The sequence below is a fragment of the Canis lupus genome, chromosome X (genome assembly GCF_048164855.1).
Source record: "Canis lupus baileyi chromosome X, mCanLup2.hap1, whole genome shotgun sequence".
Taxonomy (NCBI): Eukaryota; Metazoa; Chordata; class Mammalia; order Carnivora; family Canidae; genus Canis; species Canis lupus.
This window is the reverse complement of record NC_132876.1, coordinates 29,770,422-29,790,668: the sequence shown is the minus strand read 5'-3', so window position 1 is coordinate 29,790,668 and position 20,247 is coordinate 29,770,422. Positions and strand designations below refer to the sequence as shown.

At 37.6% G+C, this 20,247-nt stretch overlaps 1 long non-coding RNA gene across 1 annotated transcript; it reads right to left on the bottom strand.

Annotated features, from left to right (window-relative positions):
• Positions 1–2,219: 2,219 nt before the first annotated feature.
• LOC140627777 (uncharacterized) lies at positions 2,220–17,602 on the bottom strand. Its single transcript, XR_012026383.1, has 3 exons — positions 17,433–17,602; positions 5,690–5,863; positions 2,220–3,164 (listed from the first exon to the last, which is right to left on the bottom strand). It is a non-coding gene; the product is annotated as an uncharacterized lncRNA (long non-coding RNA).
• Between the last annotated feature and the right edge of the window lie 2,645 nt (positions 17,603–20,247).

Below are 20,247 nucleotides of genomic sequence, written 5' to 3'. Positions count from 1 at the left end.
ACTTCACCCCAAAGATACTGAACAATGATCATTAGAAACCTGGAATCTCTATTTTTAAGTATTTATCTGCATGATTTGGATCATTGCCAAAGTTTAGGACAAACTGCCCCCAATGATTCCTGGACATGAGTTCTAATTCTGCAGCTAGGTTCTACATTCCTAAAATGACTTAACGATCTCCTCTATCTACCACAAGACTGACCAGATAATAGGATCCTTAATAAGTAGATGCTTGATGATCAGACCTAGTTAATTTTGTTCATGATATTTCATTTCATGGCAAGAGTAAACTTTCCCATTTTAACTGACATGAACAACTCAGCTTCCATGATTGTTCACAGGCTCTCATGACCTGCTCATAGGGCTCTGTGCTTGAAACTAACCTATAACCTGTCCTAGTCAGACTTTCCCTTTGTAAACCGTGACTACATGAAGTTTTGGTCTATTATGCTGATCAGACTTGCAGATAGAATAGATAGATAGAATTCCACTGTATGTTGAATGGCATATGATATCTGTAATATCCTGGACATGTGAAAATGCTCAGCCAGAACCAAAATAGCACAATTTGACAGAGACTGATATAGTTATTACATCCTACTCCATTCTACTTTTAGGAATCTCTCCTGAAAATAATCAGAATTAAGCAAAGTTTTATGTACAAAGATGTTTGTCATGACACTTTTTAAAGATGCAAATAAGTTTTATTCTGATTTTTAAACAACAGATTTAAGAAATGTTGAAAGGTACAGAGGAATCATTAAATACCATCCACATGGGATCCCTGGGTGGCGCAGCGGTTTGGCACCTGCCTTTGGCCCAGGGCGCGATCCCGGAGACCCGGAATCGAATCCCACATCAGGCTCCCGGTGCATGGAGCCTGCTTCTCCCTCTGCCTATGTCTCTGCCTCTCTCTCTCTCTCTCTCTGTGTACGTGACTATCATAAATAAATAAAAATTAAAAAAAATACCATCCACAAATATTCTGCGTAGGAACAATCAATGTTCACATATTGATGTATTGCCTTTCGTTTTTATTACTGTAGTTTTTTTTTTTACAAAACTGTAATTATACGTACATATCTTATATTCTGCTTTTCTCAAATTGCAGTTAGCATCTCCCCATTACATTAAATAGATAATTATTAAAACTATGTTTTGAAGAATCCTATTGCATACTATCATTTTATTTACATATTTTCTTACTGTTAAGCATTTAGATTGGTCAATGAATACTCTTATTTGTGCATATATGTCCATATCTCTGATTGCTATCTTAGGACATAGTCTTAGAGGAGAAATTATTATATTAAGAGGTATGCTCATTTTAAGGCATTTGATATATATTATAAAATAAATCCTCAGAAAGGTTGTACAAGTTCATATAGTTAAAAAATATCTGATTTTTATTTTAATATTACTTTCATGATTACTAGTGAGAAAGGACAGTTTATATTATGGCTGTTAGTGGGCTATATTTTTTCAGCAAACTAACTCTTAATGTTTCTTACCCATTATACTACTAGAGGTTTAATGTTTTTAATATGTAATTGTATGGTTGTGTTATACATTATGAATACAGATCATCATTTTTTTCACAATGCAATATACTCTTTCTTTTCAAATATGTTTTTTGACATTTAGCATTTCTAATGTTTATGTAATCAAATGTACTGACTTTTCCTATATGATTACAAGTTCTTTCCCATTAGGTAAAAATTTTCCCATATTTTCCTCTAGATGTTATTGGCATTTCTTATTACATATAACTCTTCAATTCTCATGAAATTTATTTTGTTGTGTCCTATGAGATAAAGGCATAATTGAGCTTTTTTTAAATAGATAATCCATTACCTCAGCACGTTACCTAAGTGCCTCAGTGCCAGCATTATTTAACATATTTAAAGCAGTAAAATTGAAAACAAAAATCTTTCAAGAGGGAAATTACTAAATGCTACCCAAAGGCAAATACAAATTACTATAGAATAAAGGACATATGCTTACAACCTTTAAAGAACTTTAGGAGCATGGAAACATTTGTTGACATAAGTTAAGTAGAGAAACCAGAACATAAAAATAATCATATGTGTCCTAGCCCATTCAGGCTGCTATGATAAAATACACAAACCGGATAGCTTATCAACAACATAAATTTATTTCTTACAGTTCCAAGATTGAGGTGCCAACATGGTCAGGCAAAGGCCTGCTTCCAGGTCACAGACTTCTCAGTGTATCCTTACAATGGAGAAAGGCCAAGGGATCTATCTCTCTGGGGTCTCTTACATATGAACATTAGATCCATTCATGAGGTCTCTACTATCATTACTTAAGCATCTCTCAAAAGACCCATCTCTGAATACCATCACATTGGACATCGGGATTTTGACATATGAGTTTTGGTGGACATAAGCATTCAGACCATAGCAGTACAGTACAGCTTCTATTATCTAAATATCAAAAGTGGAAGGAAATATACCAAAATGTCAACAATTATTATATATTACTATAGTATATATAAATATATAACATATATGTTTGGATTATGTGTTTTCCTTTGTATATGTTATGCATTTATAAGTTGCATTTAATAGTATGCATTATTAGCATTGTTTTTAGGTATTTAGAAAAATCAATTTTCTAGTGATAGCCCAAAGAAAATCAAACTGGGCGGTGATTCACGTGAAAAAGATTCTTAGAGTCTTAATTGATACAAGACTAATATAAAAGAATTATCAATGTGTACTAGATTTCCAGGCATCTATATCAACACAAATATAGTGTACAATTCATGGGTAACAATAGTCTGACACATAAAGGTCAGTCAACAAAGATTATACTGCGTTTGGTTCTAGGTTTTGTATTTTAAGGAGTATTGACAAACTGGAAAGCATTCCGAAAAGGTTTACTGAAGCAGTTAGATTCAATTGTTATTTATTTAGTCATTCATTCAATCATTCATTTATTTATTTTTTGGTATGGATAATGGTTAAAAAGAACCAAGGATACCAGCAATCAGGACAAGACTGAGAGAAATTTATTTTCAAATGTTTGGGGGCACTCGGTGGCTCAGTCAGTTAAGGGTCTGACTCTTGCTTTCAGCTCAGGTCTTGATGTCAGGGTGGTGATTTCAAGTCCAGAGTTGGGCTCCCCAGTGTGGAGCCTACCTAAAACAAAACAAAACAAAACAAAACAAAACAAAACAAAACAAAAAAGGCGATAAATGCTATTTTCAAAAGTTTGAAGACTGCCTTAGGCAAGAGGCAAGAGGCAGTTTTCTATCACCTCAAAAGAAACAAAAAAAGACAGAACTGAAACCAAAGTCAAAGAAACAAATTTCATTATAGTAGTTCAGACAGAAACTAGATGGTCACCTGTCAGGGTCATTATAGAAAAATTCCTGCCTGCTTTAAGTGGCAAGGTAGATTGGATGACCAAAAATGTTTTTTTTCAACCTTGAGATCTCTAAGATTATCTGATCACCTTTGCATAGGAGAATATACTTTTCTATACCATTTACTCTCATCCAGAACACAACAAATTCAAATTTGATTTAACTTATTCATATGGCACTTAAATCTGTTTGGGGGCTAAGAATTGTAATATTCACATAATGAAAATGTGTACACTGATACTACAAAAGTGTTTCCAAAAAAAAGCAAAAAATTAAGTTAGAAAATGTTTTTAAATTTAATAATGAAAAGCTCTGGAGAGTCATTCAGATAATATTTCAATTAGTATAAGAGATATTTATTATGATACTGTTCGCATGATACTAGTATTGCTTTATACATGACAGAAAATATGAATTATAGACAAAATTCTGGTACAATAGCATCATCGTGGTATCAAAGGCCATCATTGCTCTCATAATTCATAGAGAGAAAATATCATTATGATTTAAGAATTAAATGTCACTCAAACCTTTTTTATTATGATGAAAGATGTGTAATTATAGTTTCTGAAAGGCATTCAATCTAATGACATTAGAGACTATAAAGCAAAACAAGGGTTCAACCAATGAGAACTTGAGTTATTCATCAATTTGTCATAAAACTTCTGTGCTAAGATGAGAACTGTGTCTGTTTTGTCAATGCATACTCCAGATGATAGGTTCATTTTGAGTTGCTTCACTTGAACTACCTATGAGCACTACTGAATACCAATGGATATCAGGGCAATCATAGGTGAAAACAGGAGTTCTGATCTCTAGACTGGCTTAAGTTGGACACATTAATTCATGCATTAATCATTAACTAAATTCCTAGTGTTCCCCATCTATACCTTAAAGATGGTAAATAAATAAATATCTTACACTTTCATCAATCTTGTAAGATTTGTGCACAATAATGCAGGGTATGAGGTGATACAAACCATATAGGGAAATTAAGGTGTTTAGGGAATTCAGAGGAGCGAAATACTGCTTTTGTATAGGAGGAATATGGAGGAAATGGTATTTGACTTCAGCCTAAAAAAAGATATTTAGGATTTGGACATGGAAATACAGGAGGACAAGAGAGGAAGATATTTTAGGAGAGGGGTGATGGCATGCACACAAGAAAACTGCTGAGAAGTAGAAAGCATATTTAGTAACCATGAGTAGTGCTGTAACCATGAAGTGAATGGCAGGAAGCAGTATACTGAGATATAAGACTGGAAAGATAAGTTGAGAGCAGACTCTGGAGGAGGAGACCTAGAGTATATTGCTAAACAAACTGAAACTTGTTTGGTACTGAGAAGCTTCTAGGGATTGGGCACCTAGAGACACTAAGATGCCTCACCTCCCAGAAATGGCTTCACTCTATGCCTGAAAGGAGGGAGGGATGGGCAAACGTTTCCCTTTCATCAGCTCCCAAGCACTTCTGATTGGACTGCAGCTTCTAGCCAAGTATAACCTTGATTTCTGAGGGAACTCAGGGGCTAACCAAAGTGTACCTAAAGCTCTGTGCTGAGGATAATTCTAGTTTGCCTTTTTTTTCTCTCCAGATCTCATTTTACTTTTACTTGATATTGCTATGTAAAATGATTATTGCATGCAATTGTATGTATGAACTCAGGGAGAAGAAAAGAACAGCAACATCAGATTAAACATTATAGGCAGAAAGTGAAATCTTCATTCAAACAAAATAATCTACTGTTTGGTTTTGAATAATATGCTGTGTCATATTATCCATGTTTGTTCCCTTTAATGAATATAAGTAGCTGACAGCTGCCTATATTTCGATCCAGGAATGAAAATAAGGCTGAAATCTAACTTTACATCAGTTATCACACATGTAGTCAATTTCTACTTAAACCAATTTCTTCATTTAACATATGAAGATAAGGCTCCTCACCAGAGATGTTGGAATTGAATGAGTAATATATAAAGTCTGTGACACATCACCAACAGAGATAACATAGGCAATAAATAATAGTAATGTAATTAATTGCAAGGCGAGAAGAAGGCTGATCCCCTTTAACAAATACAAGTTTAGCACTTTGCTTCTTGCTTAGCATAGATGGGGGGGGTACAGCAATAAAAGGGATCTAGATAAAATGACCATATAATTAATTGTTGAAACCAGAATGCTTTTGAGAAAAAAAGAGTCACTATTAAGTTAGAATGGAATAGAAGTAGTAAACAAGGGCTGTCCTGAGAAAATTGAGATAGACGGACATTCTAGATTTTAAAAATATGGTCTAGGGGTACCTGGGTGGATCGTTGGTTGGGTATCTGACTCTTGATTTCAGCTCAGGTTGTGATCTTGAGGTGGTGGAATCAAGCCTTGAATTGGGTTCCATGATAGGCATGGAGCCCACTTGGGATTCTCTCTCTCCCTCTTCCTCTGCATCCCCCCTCCACTTGTGTGCTCTCTCTTTCTGTCTAAAAATTAAATAAATAAATAAATAAATAAATAAATAAATAAATAAATAAATAAATAAGTAAATAAAATAAAATAAAATAAAATAAAATAAAGATATGGTCTTCAGCTAGAGGGAGTTGGCAACTCAAAAATTCTCAGTGTACATAGTGGCATATGACCAAATACAAGATGACATGAATTGGATAAAAAACATGAGAGTTCTGAGAAGTAACTTTAATAATCAACAAAGTCAGATTGGCAATTTGAACAGCTGAAAAACTTTGACTAGGCAGAGCCATCGAGATAAAGAGGAGGTGGAAGCTGCAAGGAGTCTGTAATTAGGCTTCCTACCCTTTAGTAGATGTGAATTGGATGTGAGAGGGAGTCTCTGGAAGTATGCCTGACCTGAACCTATGCTAATTTTAGTGGAATGGATATCTGAATAGAATTTTTTGTAAGTTTGACTCCATTGATTCCCACTGGCTCTCCTTGAAAAGCAGTCTTAAAAGATAGCACTCCTTACTTCCCCTGTAAGAAGTGTGATTTCCCTCTTTAGAAAGCCAACTCCAATGATGGATTTCATGCATGTCAGGCTCAATAGGCAGGGATGTGATTCCATCAGAAAGTGGTATGCAGTGTGTGCACTTTAAAATTACTAGGAGAATAATAGTTTGCAATCTTTATGTAAATCAGTAAGCTTTTCTGCTTCTATCACTCCCTCTCAGCATGGCAGGAAAAGTGCAAACCTCATCCTTTTGGAAAGAAAATGGCTGATGAAACATTAATAAAGATTGCTAACAAAGTAAGTACTATGACTCAGGTTGTAAAGCTGTGGTATATAGATGGTGAACACATTTATTCAAAACAGGGCAAGTTATTCAGATGTTTTAGAGCAGATGACACCACCTCTGTAAATTGCAGGAAGCCTGTGGGAGGGAGACAGCACAGCACAGGGACACAGGGGGAGGGGGACACTTGAGAGAAGGGAGTTATTTTATTAGGATTAAATAGCATGCAAAAAGGAAGGGCAATTTGGTTGAAAATCTCACAGCACATCTATAGAGTAGTATGCAGGCCTTCATTTCCTCTCTAAAATGATTGCCTTTCCCCCAGGCTTGTCTTTTTGACCATTACAGGAATTGATTTAAGCCACACATGTTCCTCAGCTGTGCTGCAGTGCTGGGGCTTTCAGATCATACACACATGTGACTGGCTAAGTGGATTTTTTTATTAAAAAATCAAATAGTGAGAATTGGACATTTCCAGTGATAAGTGAAACAAGGCAACTTAAATAGTTTTACCCATTTTTTATGAATTTTTGTTTCATTTGAACTGCTATAACAAAATACCATTCCTGGGTAGCTTATGTGACAGACATTTATTTCCTCACAGTTCTGGAGGCTGGAAGTCTGAGATCAGGGTGCCAGATTGGTTGGATTCTGGTGAGAGTGAGCCCCCTCCCTGATTTTGCAGACTGCTACCTTCTCACTATGTGCTCATGTGGCCTTTCCTTGGTCATGCATTTGGAGAGAGGGAGCTCTAGTATCTCTTTCTCTTATAAGGACGCTGATCCCATTATGGGGACTCCACTGTCATGACTTCCTTATTTTTTTAAAGATTTTATTTCTTTTTTTTTAAGATTTTATTTATTTTATTCATGATAATCACACAGAGAGAGACAGAGAGGCAGAGACACAGGCAGAGGGAGAAGCAGGCTCCATGCAGGGAGCCCGACGTGGGATTCGATCCTGGGTCTCCAGGATCCCGCCCTGGGGCCAAAGGCAGGCGCCAAACCGCTGCGCCACCCAGGGATCCCAAGATTTTATTTCTTTATTCATGAGAGACACACACACACACACACACACACACACACACACACACGCAGAGAAAGAGAGAGAGAGAGAGAGAGAGGCAGAGACACAAGCAGAGGGAGAAACAGCTCCATACAAGGAGCCTGTCGTGGGACTCAATCCCCGGTCTCCAGATCACACCCTGAGCTGAAGGCGGCGCTAAACTGCTGGGCCACACAGGCTGCCCCTCATGACTTCCTTAAAACCTAATTACCTCCCAGAGTCCCCATCTCCAAATACCATCACATTGGGAGTTAGGGCTTCAACATATGGAATATGGGTTGGTGGTGGCAAACATTTAGTCCATAACAGAAAGTTTGCTAGGGACAAGACTCTTAGTGAAGAGTCAGAAAGGAACCACTGTCTTAAATGTACAATCAACACATATCCCATCCTTCCTACCCTTTCCTGAACTCAAGGGTTATTTACCCCTGCCAAGACAGAGAGATTGAGATTGAGAAAGAAAAATAGAGATTGAGCACTAGCTTTAGCAGGGTAGCAATCATCTTCATAAGCTGAGGGACTTATGTTCAATGGCAGCCACTGCATCTCATGTCTGGGAATCCCTCAAGCTTTGTAAGGTAGGGGATTGCTACACATGCGTCTGTGGTATCTTAATCTGTCTGGGCTGCTGTAACAAATTATCATAGACTAGGTGGCTTATAAACAACAGAAATTTATTTATCATAGTTATGGAGGCTGGGGAAGTCCAAGATTCTGTGTCTGGTGAGAACCCACTTCCTGGTTCATCGATGTCCATCTTCTCACAGTGTCTTCACATGGCAAAAGGAATGAGGGAGCTCTCTGGGGTCTCTTTTAAAAGGGCTTTATGAATGGGATATTCACGTGGGCTCCACTCTCATGACCTAATCACCACATAATACATGCCATGAATCAAAGGAGAGATTCTTCCCATGAGTAAATTTCAACATTATTGGGGAAATGAAATTGGGCAGCATACATTAATCAGGAAATATACCCATTTTTACAGTAAATAATTTGAGGCCTAGTGAGGCCTTCAGTGACTTATTCAAGGTCAAGAAATGAGTTACCAAGGAAACACAAAGAATAAGCCAGGTCTTCTGAATCCTTGCAGAGTTCTTTTCTTCAAAAACATAATGCCGACCTGAAAGCTTAAAAGACTCCTAGGGACTCTCCTTTGATTGGTATTCTCCTATAGGCTAGAAAGGTAACTAAAGTCATTTTTATAAAGGAAAGGGAATTAAAGAAAGATAAGATTGCTGCTATTTCTCAAAGATTTGTAGTTCATTTATATCTGTCACAGTGAATAACTCATGGAACAAGGGACACAGGTGAGAGTCCAGAGGATAGAGTGAGGCTGTCCTGACTTTAGATTTTTCAGAGGAAAAAGAGAAGTTTCATTATTTCAAAGGAGATTAGAGGATTGTTGCAGTACTGGTGCATAGTACCAGTGGATTAAGAAAGCCAAAAGAACAGGCACTCTTTGACTCTGAGGGTTTAATAAGGAAGGAGCCCTGGGTTGTGAAGGTACAAATTTGCACTACAAAAGATGACTGAGCTTATTGTAAAACAAGTAACAGCTCTTAGTAAATACATTAAATAGATACATTTAAAATTCTATTGCTCTTACATAAAACCAGGAGTCTTCCAGAGAACCCTTCATTCAGTTAAACTATTGGCTTGGATTGGGACCCTGCTAGGCTATGCAGTTCAAATACATTGGCAGAATTCAAGTACTAGTTTTCTTTTTTTAACCAATACTAAAGACTAATAAACTAAGAGGACCACCACTTCAAAAAAAACATGAAGAATGTCAACATCAGAGGTATGAACATGCCCCTCGTTAATTAATTTAATAACCATTTCCCCCTGGTTTAGGATATTAAGTCAAATCTGATGTTTATAATATGAGATAGATGTATACAAAATATAAAATCTGATCTCAACATACACATACAAATAGAAACACACACAAGAATATTAATTAGACTTTCCAGAAACTTCAACCTGGATCCTAGAAATAACAAACCAAAAAGTAAACCTGAGATAGTTTTCATAAATCCCATGAACTACAGCCCAAGTGTTTTAGTACTTTATTGCATAGAAGTATTTCATCCTTTGCTCAGATTCACATATTGATATGTCTCTATTAATATATAGATATCTATATATCTTTGTATATAAGCAAAATAAACTTACTTATTTCATTCTCCAATCTATAGAATATTTGAAACAGCAAATTAGAAGCTACAAACAAAGAAAGTTGTCATTTCAGGCTGACATACCACAATGAAAAATGACAGGCATTCTTGTAGCAAGCTAGAGGTTAGAACCTCTAAGACTATATTCAAGCAATTAAAAGCACTGAAATTTGAGGCTTATTTGAAGATATTGATAACATATCTCAATAAACAGCAAGGACATAATAATGTATTTCATGGTCTGATATATGATGGTCATACTGATCTGTTTCTTCAATCATCAAGCAAAAATTTTTTATATTCTGTTAGATTATTTTATCATCTTAGATATGAATTTGTAGAAAATATAATCCATTTCATGTTACCTTCCTAAACATTTCAGTTCTTAAAGAAGCAAGTTTAAGGTTTTTTTTCTGAAAATTAACATTTTTAGAATATCTCCATTGATGATACTAGATTAAAAGAAAATTACCATGTGGATATGTGTATGAGAGAGAAATGAAAATTCATAGTACAGGGAGAGATATAGAACTTAGGGGATGCCTGGGGGGCTCAGTTGGTTAAGCATCTGCCTTTGGCTCAGGTCATGACCCCAGCGTCCTAGGATGGAGCTCCACCTCTTCGTCACCAGGTTCCCTGCTCAGTGGAGAGTCCGCTTCTGCTTCTTCCCCTCCCTCTTGCTCCTATGTACTCTCTCTCTGTCAAATAAATAAAGTTTTTTAAAAGAAGAAAATAGAACGTGGGTGGCCTGGATAAACAGAAATAGGGCCATTTCTAGGTTGTAGGGTAGAGGAGCCTGGGTAAGTACTCTTGTACTTTGTGGGGCCTCTCTGACTATATAAACAACTTAATTTTAAAACATACTATAAAATCAGTGGGCCTATATGAAGTTTAGTGATTTATTGATGAAGGTTTAGAATACTAGATAGATGAAGATTTTGAATAGTAAGTAGAGAAGAGATACATTTATATTTGTTTATTAAATAAAAAATACATGTGAAAAATCCTAGTCATGTCCAGGCACTATATCTTCCTGTTCAGGTCTAGAAAAAATCCATTTGTGTATTTTATTGTCAAATGTGCCATTTCTGGCTAATTTCATATCTCTTAGCATGAGAAAAAGCATAGTGATACTGGTATTATTCATGATACCATGGCTCTTTGCAACCAGTTTATTATAAATTAATGTAGATCTTCTTGCCTCTACAGCTCCCTAATACCATCTATTTAATGCTCGTCATGCCATTACTCATGTTACTACATCATCCATTCTGCCTCTTCTGAATACTAGTTTCTAATTATTCCCTTTAAAGTTGTTACTGTGCTCTTTGATGATGACCACAAATGCAAGTCTTGTCCAGAGTATGCAAAAATGTGAGCAATAATTTTTTTCTAGTCACATTAAGTTTATCATTCAGAATTTTATAGTATAAACTTAAAGGAATACATCTTCTAATCATGTCTTCCTTTGAACTTTTCAGGCCATAATCACTTCCATATGAAATCCATCAGAAAGTCCTGAAAATTCTCCCTCCAAAATATATCCAAACTCTGACTATTCCTCCCTGTCTCAATTTCTACAATTCCAATCCAAGCCTTCTCACTTATGATAGTAGTACTCACTATCCCATAATATGTGTCCCTGATTCTACTCCTCTTTCTTTATACTCTTGCTTGCACAGCAGTCAGAGTGATATTCTTGAAACAGATCAAACTGCATCCTTGCTTAAAATTGTCTAAAGGCTTCCCATCACAGTTTGAATGAAATACAAATTTTTATTGTACAACAGAAGAGCCCTCACGATCTACACTTGCCTACCTCTCTTTGTTTCCTACCCCTGTCCTTGCACACTATGCTCCATATTGATTTATCACACACCCTGCTATAGGGCCTTTGCACTATCTGTTTCTTCTCTACTCCATAGATCAATCTCTATCATAATCTCTTTTATTTTCTTTATAGCATTCATCACCTACTGAAATTATCTCTATTAAGATTTTTTTTTTAATTTTTTATTTATTTATGATAGTCACAGAGAGAGAGAGAGAGAGAGGCAGAGACACAGGCAGAGGGAGAAGCAGGCTGCATGCACCGGGAGCCTGATGTGGGATTCGATCCCGGGTCTCCAGGATCGCGCCCTGGGCCAAAGGCAGGCGCCAAACCGCTGCGCCACCCAGGGATCCCTGAAATTATCTCTATTATCAAACTGCTTACTGTTTATTTCCTCCCTGGCCCCAACTAGATGTAAGGTTCATGAAAGCAGGAATGTTATCTGGCATACCCACTGTGGTATTCTTTATAGTAAAGTTGAGATTAGAACCTAGATCCAAAGACTCAGTCCAATTCTTCCCTCAGGAGTTGTTTTTGTTTGTTTGTTTGGTTTTTAGATTTTATTCATTTATTTACTTGATAGAGAGGACATGCAAGGTGGGGGGGGGGCAAGGGAGAGGGACAAGCAGAGTCCACGCTGAGCACGGAGGCTGATGCAGAATTTGATGTGGGTCTTGACCTCACGATCCCAAGATCACCACCCCCCAAGCCCCAAGATTACCACTTGAGGTAAAACCAAGAGTTGGGTTCCCAACTGACCAAGCCACCCAGGTGCCCCTCCTTCATTCAGTAGGTTTAAAATCTATTTAGGGAGACATGAAATACATTAAGAGTAATGAAGTACAGTCCTCAGCTAGGTACTGATTTTTTGAAATGTGCTGAAAGTTATAAATAATATCAGAAAAGACTAAAATTAATATAGCCAAGAGTCTTAAGAGTAGATATTACAGAGGAGGTGGATTAAGTGCCTTCATCTCAGAGAGCCAAGATAAGCATAAAAGTTAGAAAGTGAACTATACATGTGTGGAACCATTATTTTGTATCTGGACAAAATTCACTGTAAAAATAACTCAAGTAAAAACCTCCCAAATTTTGATTCTTGCTATATAACATTTCTACTCAGTGGTCTTCTATGTTTTCAGGGAAAAAAAATCACAACTCAAGTACTTGTATTCTGAGCTTCACCAATTTCCAAAAAGGACCACTTTAAATGTAGATTTTCTTCTTCCCACCAGACTTCCCAGAAGTGACTGTGAACTAGGGATTGACCCTGGATAACTTGAGTCTCTGATATGTTACAATTAAAATGGGATCTTAAGTATATTTTAATTTGCGAAAAAGGCCCATGAAGCTTTCAGGGAGAAAATGATGTTGTCATTAACATGCAAACCAGTCCTGTGGTTAGCATCGGTCTGTGCGAAAGACATATGCTGCAAATGCACAGAGAATGAATTATCAGTTTGACAATGTGGGCTGCTTACAACAGGAGAGAGAGTTGTAAACAGCTAAGAGAAATTTTTATAAACCTGATCAGACAAGGAAGACCATAGAAACAATAGAATAGACTGTTCTTGATCAAGAAAAAGGAACTCTGAATATCAGGCATTGTATTTGGGGCTATAAGACAGAGGCTTCAGGTTTCATCTGAAGATCTGAATTATTTAATACAATTGAAACAAATATTAAGCCCATATTTGCCTCTCCTTTGGCCTCAACCAAAAACAAAGACTCAAGATAAGGGCAGAAAAGATGAGAAAGAGAGAGATTCCTAGGTTCAGACTCAGACTGGAAGCAATGATAATGTGAGAAGCTACATATTTGCATTTAAAAAGTTGAGTATCATGAGATTTTTCTTGTGATTTGGCTCCAAATATATTCAAGTTTCTCATGAGTATTTATGCTGGATTATGTATTCACGTGAATTATGTGTGCTGAAAACCTCAAATCTTAGGTGGTAGGAGCAATGGGTTAGCTTGTGATCCTCAAACAAGAAAGGAAACCTATTCTTCAAGTCCTCAGGCTGCTTGGGAGAATGACCTTGGGAAGAAGTGTGCCATCTTACCAAACCAAGCCTTGTTTGGCTTCCCAAACTAGGACAGTACATGTACTGAGGTATTTTTAAGCAGACATATTGGACTGTTTTATGTGATTTTAAATATTATATAATAAACATAACCCTTTCTTCTTTTATAAAGTAGAGAATACTAGGGGTGCCTGGGTGGCTTTTTCAGTTAAGCATCAGATTCTTCATTTTGACCTGACTTTTGGTTTTGGCTTAGGTCATAACCTCAGGGTAGTGAGATCAAGCCTCATCTTGGGCTCCATGGCCTGCTTAAGATTCTCTCTCTCCCTCTCTCTCTGCCTCTCCCCACCCCCAACTCATTTGGGTACACACACAGTCTCTAAATAAAAAAGGTGAGGAAGGAGGAGGAGGAGGAGGAGGAGGAGGAGGAGGAGGAGGAGGAGGAGGAAGAAACTAAGCTTTAGTCATCTCACAATCCAGAAATGAGCACTGCTAACCACTGGTATATTTCTTTCCATTCTTTTTATTCCTGGTTACCAGTATGCCCTATGTCATGTGATTTGGAGTACAAACTAAGGTCACATTCTTTCTGATATTCAAAGTAATACAAACTTGGTTCTCATACCACAAATTTCAATCAGTCCTTTTTGTTCTCTTAGATTTTGCTTTCCCAAGTATTCCTCAGGATCCTTACGGTGAGCACAATACTTTCATTGACTACTTGAGCCATATTGCATACAATAAGAGGCAAATAATTTTCCAAGTGTAAAACAAATTGTTATTAAAAAGGATAAATGAATACAAAGTGGCCAGTGGGAGGCCATGATGAATGTATGCTCTATTTCCATGGGTTCTCAAGAAAATGGGGCTCTGGGCAGCCTGAGTGGCTCAGTGGTTTAGTGCCACCTTCAGCCCAGGGCCTGATCCTGGAGACCCGAGATCGAGTCCCACGTCAGGCTCCCTGAATGGAGCCTGCTTCTCCCTCTGCCTGTGTCTCTGCCTCTCTCTCTCTCTCTCTCTCTCTCTCTCTCTCTCTCTGTCATGAATAAATAAATAAATAATATTAAAAAAAGAAAAAGGGGCTCAGAATGTCAGGCACTGGATTTTTAGGGTATCACACAGAGGCTCCAGCTTTCATCTGAAGAACTGAACTATTTAATACAAATACTAAGCTCATTTTGGCTTCTCCTTAGGCCTCTTTAAGGGGCCAATCTTTCTTTTAAGTATATTTTTACCTCCTCCAGGCTGTAATTATTTTCTCAAATTACAACTTAAAAGTAAACTAGGGCTTGAGCTAGCATCACCTCGGATTCCTTTTCTAAATCATTAACCACTTTAGTTTGCATTTGGTTTTGACCATTCATTCATTTCCATAATTTACAAGAACAGTTGAAAGGAAACAGAAATGTCATCTTAAGCAACAGTAAGGGGTGAAGACAGAAAGCAGGAAAGTAGACATGCATAAGTGTCATTCAGGATATGTGACCCATTATATTGACAGTCATCAAGGCACTTTGCTGGCTATCACTTAACTTTCTGCTAATGTTGCTATTGTTAAATCACTCTGCTTTGAGGAGGCACAATGGCATATGTAGAACAAGTCCCAAATCTCTAAACGTTATGGTGCATTCTGGATGCATTATAGACTTCTGGCAGGCTTTAGAATATCTTCACATTTAGAATACACACCCAGCTAGTGACCATCTCATATTAATAATTTGGAATTTGGGGACTGACCAAATCCAGCCAGTATAAAGCAAAATTGTGAAAACAGTAACATATAATTGCAGAGTAGTCCACCATCTTTGCTTTCATATATCCATCCTCCTTAGTAGTGTGCTATGGCCTCATAATAACTGGGACTTCTCGCTGTGGTACAATATTAGAACTAAGTATGTCCCACACTCCTGAATTTTCCTCATATCTCTCTTCCAGGTTTCATTCTCTTGGGATTCTCCAAGAAAATGGAGGAATGTTGCTATGGCAACATTTTGATAAGGGTGTTTAATATCTAGCCCAATCATCTTCAACTATTTCCTATTCTCAGAACATTTTGCTCAAATAATGTTCCACAGATTTGCTACTACTGTGAATGCAGACTGGTGCTGGGAAATTGAGAAATTTGTAGTAATTTGTATGGGCTTGGAAGTTTTTCTGATTATAGAAGTAATACATGATCTTTGCAAATGAAAAAGCATGGCAGAATGCAGAAAGTATAAGGAAGAAAATAAAGATCACCGATATCCCATCACCTGAAGGTAGTTACTGTTAACATTTCAAAGATATTCTTCAAAACCATATAGCTTGGATGAAGAAGCTGAGGCTGAAACATACATGAACACAGCAGAAATTAAGTAATTGAATATATAATTAGAGCACCTAGAGTGATGCTTGGCACACCGAAGACCCTAAGTGAATATAACTACAGTTTGTCAATTTCATGGTTTTTTATCTCATTTGATTCCTCATGCCACCACCCTATTGTAAATGAAGTCAACAGTGTTTATGGATTGAATGTGTCATCAAAAATTTCATACTTTGAAATCCTAACCCCCAATGTGGTACTATTAGGAGGTAGGGCCTTTGGGAGATGAATAGTTCATGAGAGTGGAGTCCTTATGAATGGGATCAGGGCCCATTGAACAGAGACCCCAAAGAGCTTTCTGGTTCCTTCTGCTGTGAGGACACAGGGAGAAAATCGTGTCTGTGAACGAAGAAGTAGGCCCCCACCAGAAACCAAATCTACTAGTGACTTGATCGTGAAGTTCTAGACCTGTGAGGAATGAATATTTGTTGTTTAAACCACCTAGTCTATGGTAGTTTTGTTATAGCACCCCAAACGGATGAAGACAAACAATATTAGCATTATTTTTCTCTAAATGACTTGTTAAGAACATAGATTTCCAGGCCCTGATACCTGGAGATTTTCAATTCGGTAGATCTGAGTAGGATCCTGGTCTTTTGTACATGACAATACATCAACACATTAATCTGGTGCACAGATTTGAGAACCTTTGCTTTAGAGATACCATTCAGTGAACATTCAAAGGACATACCCCAAATGTGCTTCTGAAAATATTGACTAAAATTCAAAGCAGCTCACTGCAAGTTTGGTGGTGGTGGTGATTCTGAGCCCTCTTGATGCATAGCCTTGAGGATCTTTGCCTTACACCAAATGTCTTTTGGCCATGTGTGTATGTCCTTGTATGTGCTCTATTGTCTTCTACCTATGTGTTGTCCCCAATTCATGCTTTTTATTAGCAACCCCAGGAGAGCAAGTTTGTATTCCTAATGTCTTTATGTATCCCCACATTACTTAGCATAATGTATTGCACCCAGCCACAGATCAATCGATATTATTGACTCACCAAATGATGAATTTGAAGCAACAAATCAATACTACAATAGTCCTAAGGGAAAAGACCATGGAATGCACTTGTTTTGAACAACCTCCATTTGCCCATTGTTGTTGGAACAACCACTTCCCTCTGGGCAGAGTGAAGAGTGAAGTACAGCTCCCTCCATCCATCCTCTGTCAGATTCATCCTTCTCCAGCCCCTTTCTACTCTAGCCCACAAATCAAATTTCTAGCCAACCTTTTTTTTTTTTTAAGTAGTATAATATGAGCCATTGCAAAAATTCGCAGAAATGGGCCTAAAAAAATAATCTAGCCTGTCATTGATAGGCCTTTGGTAGACTCACCCACAGAAGTTCTTCTACTACTCTCTTCTAGAAGCTCTGAATGAAGGAATATTCAGAACTATCTTAAGCTGCCAATTCTTATATTCTAGTTGTCGTTAGTGTGGTCTCTGGAATCAGACTTCCTGGAGTGGAATGCAGGCTTCATGCTCTGATGCTCACTATCTAACTTTGCCAAGGTTCTTCCTTCTCTATGCATCAGTTTCTCGGTTTAAAAGAAAAAAAAGTGAGGACATAATATCAGTATCCATTCCATAAAGTTTTTGTGAGGATTAAATTTCACAATGCTCATAAAGAAGGCACTGTACTGACACATGATAAGTGCTCTGCAACTGTTAAGAAAAGATGGTGTTATCACTGGCAGTGGGAGAACTGCGAGAAATATGCTGATGTCAGGACCCTGGGAGCCAACAAATCACATACGGCTGTTCTGTCAACAAAGGTCAGAGTGGAAACTAGGTACTGAATCTGGCAGCAGCAGTCCAAGCACTGAAGGGAGAACCTGATAGAGAGGTCAGAGTTTGGCTTTGCTGTGAGGTTCTTACATACTTTCAGCCAAAACCCATTGGCGGAAGCAATTGTAAATGATTACTCTGGGCTAGATGGGAGAGTGAGGATTTCAGTCTAACACCAGTGTTTCTTTCCCAAGACACGTTGTGAGAAATTTTGAATTGCTGGTGCTTAACTGATAAAAAATACTTCCTGATTTGATTTGGTTTTTTTTTTTTTACCCCCATAGTAGCAAACTGGTACATTAAGTGGCCAATTAGATCTCCCTGTGTGGATGTGGGAGGAGAGAAGGCTACACTAAAGTGATAGTGGCCTTTTTTGGTAGAATCATAGGGACTATATCGACTCCACCACTGTCCATGGTCAGTGCCATATGCAGCATCTCTGTTGACAACAACTCTGTTACATAGTCTGAGAGGAGTAGATGTGACAGAAGATGATGTTGACCATGAATCCTTCCAGTTGCTTCCTTACACTCTCCACAACAAAAACAGATCCCCCTCCATCTTTGAAAGCCTCATTATGAAGAATTTGTTAAGTAACATTATTGTTGCAGGCATCTCACAATATACACATGTATCAAGTCATCACATTGTACATATCAACTTACACAACTGTATATGTCAATCATATCTCAATAAAGCTGAGGTGGGGGGAAGAGCTGTATTGTAGCTAGTCAATGAGGCTCTCAGCTTTAAAGGCTACTTTTCCCTTCTGGCTGGACCAGAACCTACTTCTCAGTGGGAATTTGCAAAGGTAATTTTCTCCCTTTCTTACTCAGGAAGCAAAAATATCAAATATCACTGTAAATGTTGGAAACCACAATGCTGAAGCTTGAATCTTGGTCTATGCAGTTAACCTCTGGAACCCTAACACTCATTGTTGTCTATGCTACACTTACAGAATCACGGCTCAGGAAGAGTTCTAGACAACTATATCATCTTTCCACTAAGCAGAGCATCTTATCTTTGCCTCTCTTCCTGCCCTCATAATGTGGGCTAGACTAGTTTCTGTTCACCTCTCCCCAGGTAAAGGCACTGGGAGCCTTGCAGCTCCATTAATAATTTATCCTCATCCTACTTCTTTCCCACTCATTTCCTCACTGCTGCCAATGTACACTATAAATTCCTTCTCCATCATGTTACTTAGGCTATTTCCTCCCCCTGAAATGCACTCCCTCCTCCTCCCTGCCTCTTCAAGTTCTACTCATCTTTCAACACCTAGCTCAGCTTCTACCTCACTAATTAAGCCTCTTCTGCTGGTTCTAGCACACTCTGGCACATTGATCTTAATCTCAGAGTTGATCTAATAAATAAGTGTAAATGAGTCACTGAGTCAACTGTTTTTTTTTTTTAAACAAAGTATATATGTCACCAATGGTAATGTTTTCTATATATAAAATTCTGGTCTTCCTGACAAAGTTTCTAGAGGGCAATTTTATATTGGATGCTTCTTCTGTACTTCCCACAGCGATTTCTTACTTATTTATTTATTTATTTATTTATTTATTTATTTATATTATTGAAGTACAGTTAACATACAGTGTTGCATTAGTTTCAGATATACAACATAGTAATTTGACAATTCTGTACATTACTCAGTGCTCACCTCAGGAAGTGTAGTCACCATCTGTCACCATAGAATGTAATTAAAATATTATTGACTATGTTCCTTATTCTGTACTTTTCATCTCTGTGAGGTATTTATTTTATAAATGGAAGTTTGTGCCTCTTAATGCCCTCTATCTATACCCCCCATTTTCCCACCCGCCTCCCCTCTGGGAGCCCGACATGGGACTCGATCCCAGGTCTCCAGGATCATGCCCTGGGCTGAAGGCAGGACTAAACCGCTGAGCCACCCAGGGATCCCATGCAGCATTATTTGTAATAGCCAAGATATGAAAGCAACCCAAGTGTCCCACAGCACTTTGTACAGATTCTGTAAACATATATAAAGACTTGCGATCCTGTGGGAATCCCCAATTATTCATATTCTCTTGTCCAGTACCTACTTTACAGTCCAATTTCTTGTCCTAATAAATATCTAATACCCATTTTCTTTTCAATTTTTAAAAAGAGGACAAGATATAAAAGAAGAAGGCAATGTTACATTTAAGACAGTTAAAAGAAAAAAAAAGAAAAGAAAAATGATTTGCCAACATTTCCTATCATCAGTTCTTAGCAAATCAGCAAAACTGATTATAGGATCATACTTACTAGGGACACCTAGGTGGCTCAGTAGTTGAGCGTCTGCCTTTGGCTCAGGGTATGATCCAGGGATGGTAGGATCGAGTCCCATATCAGGTTCT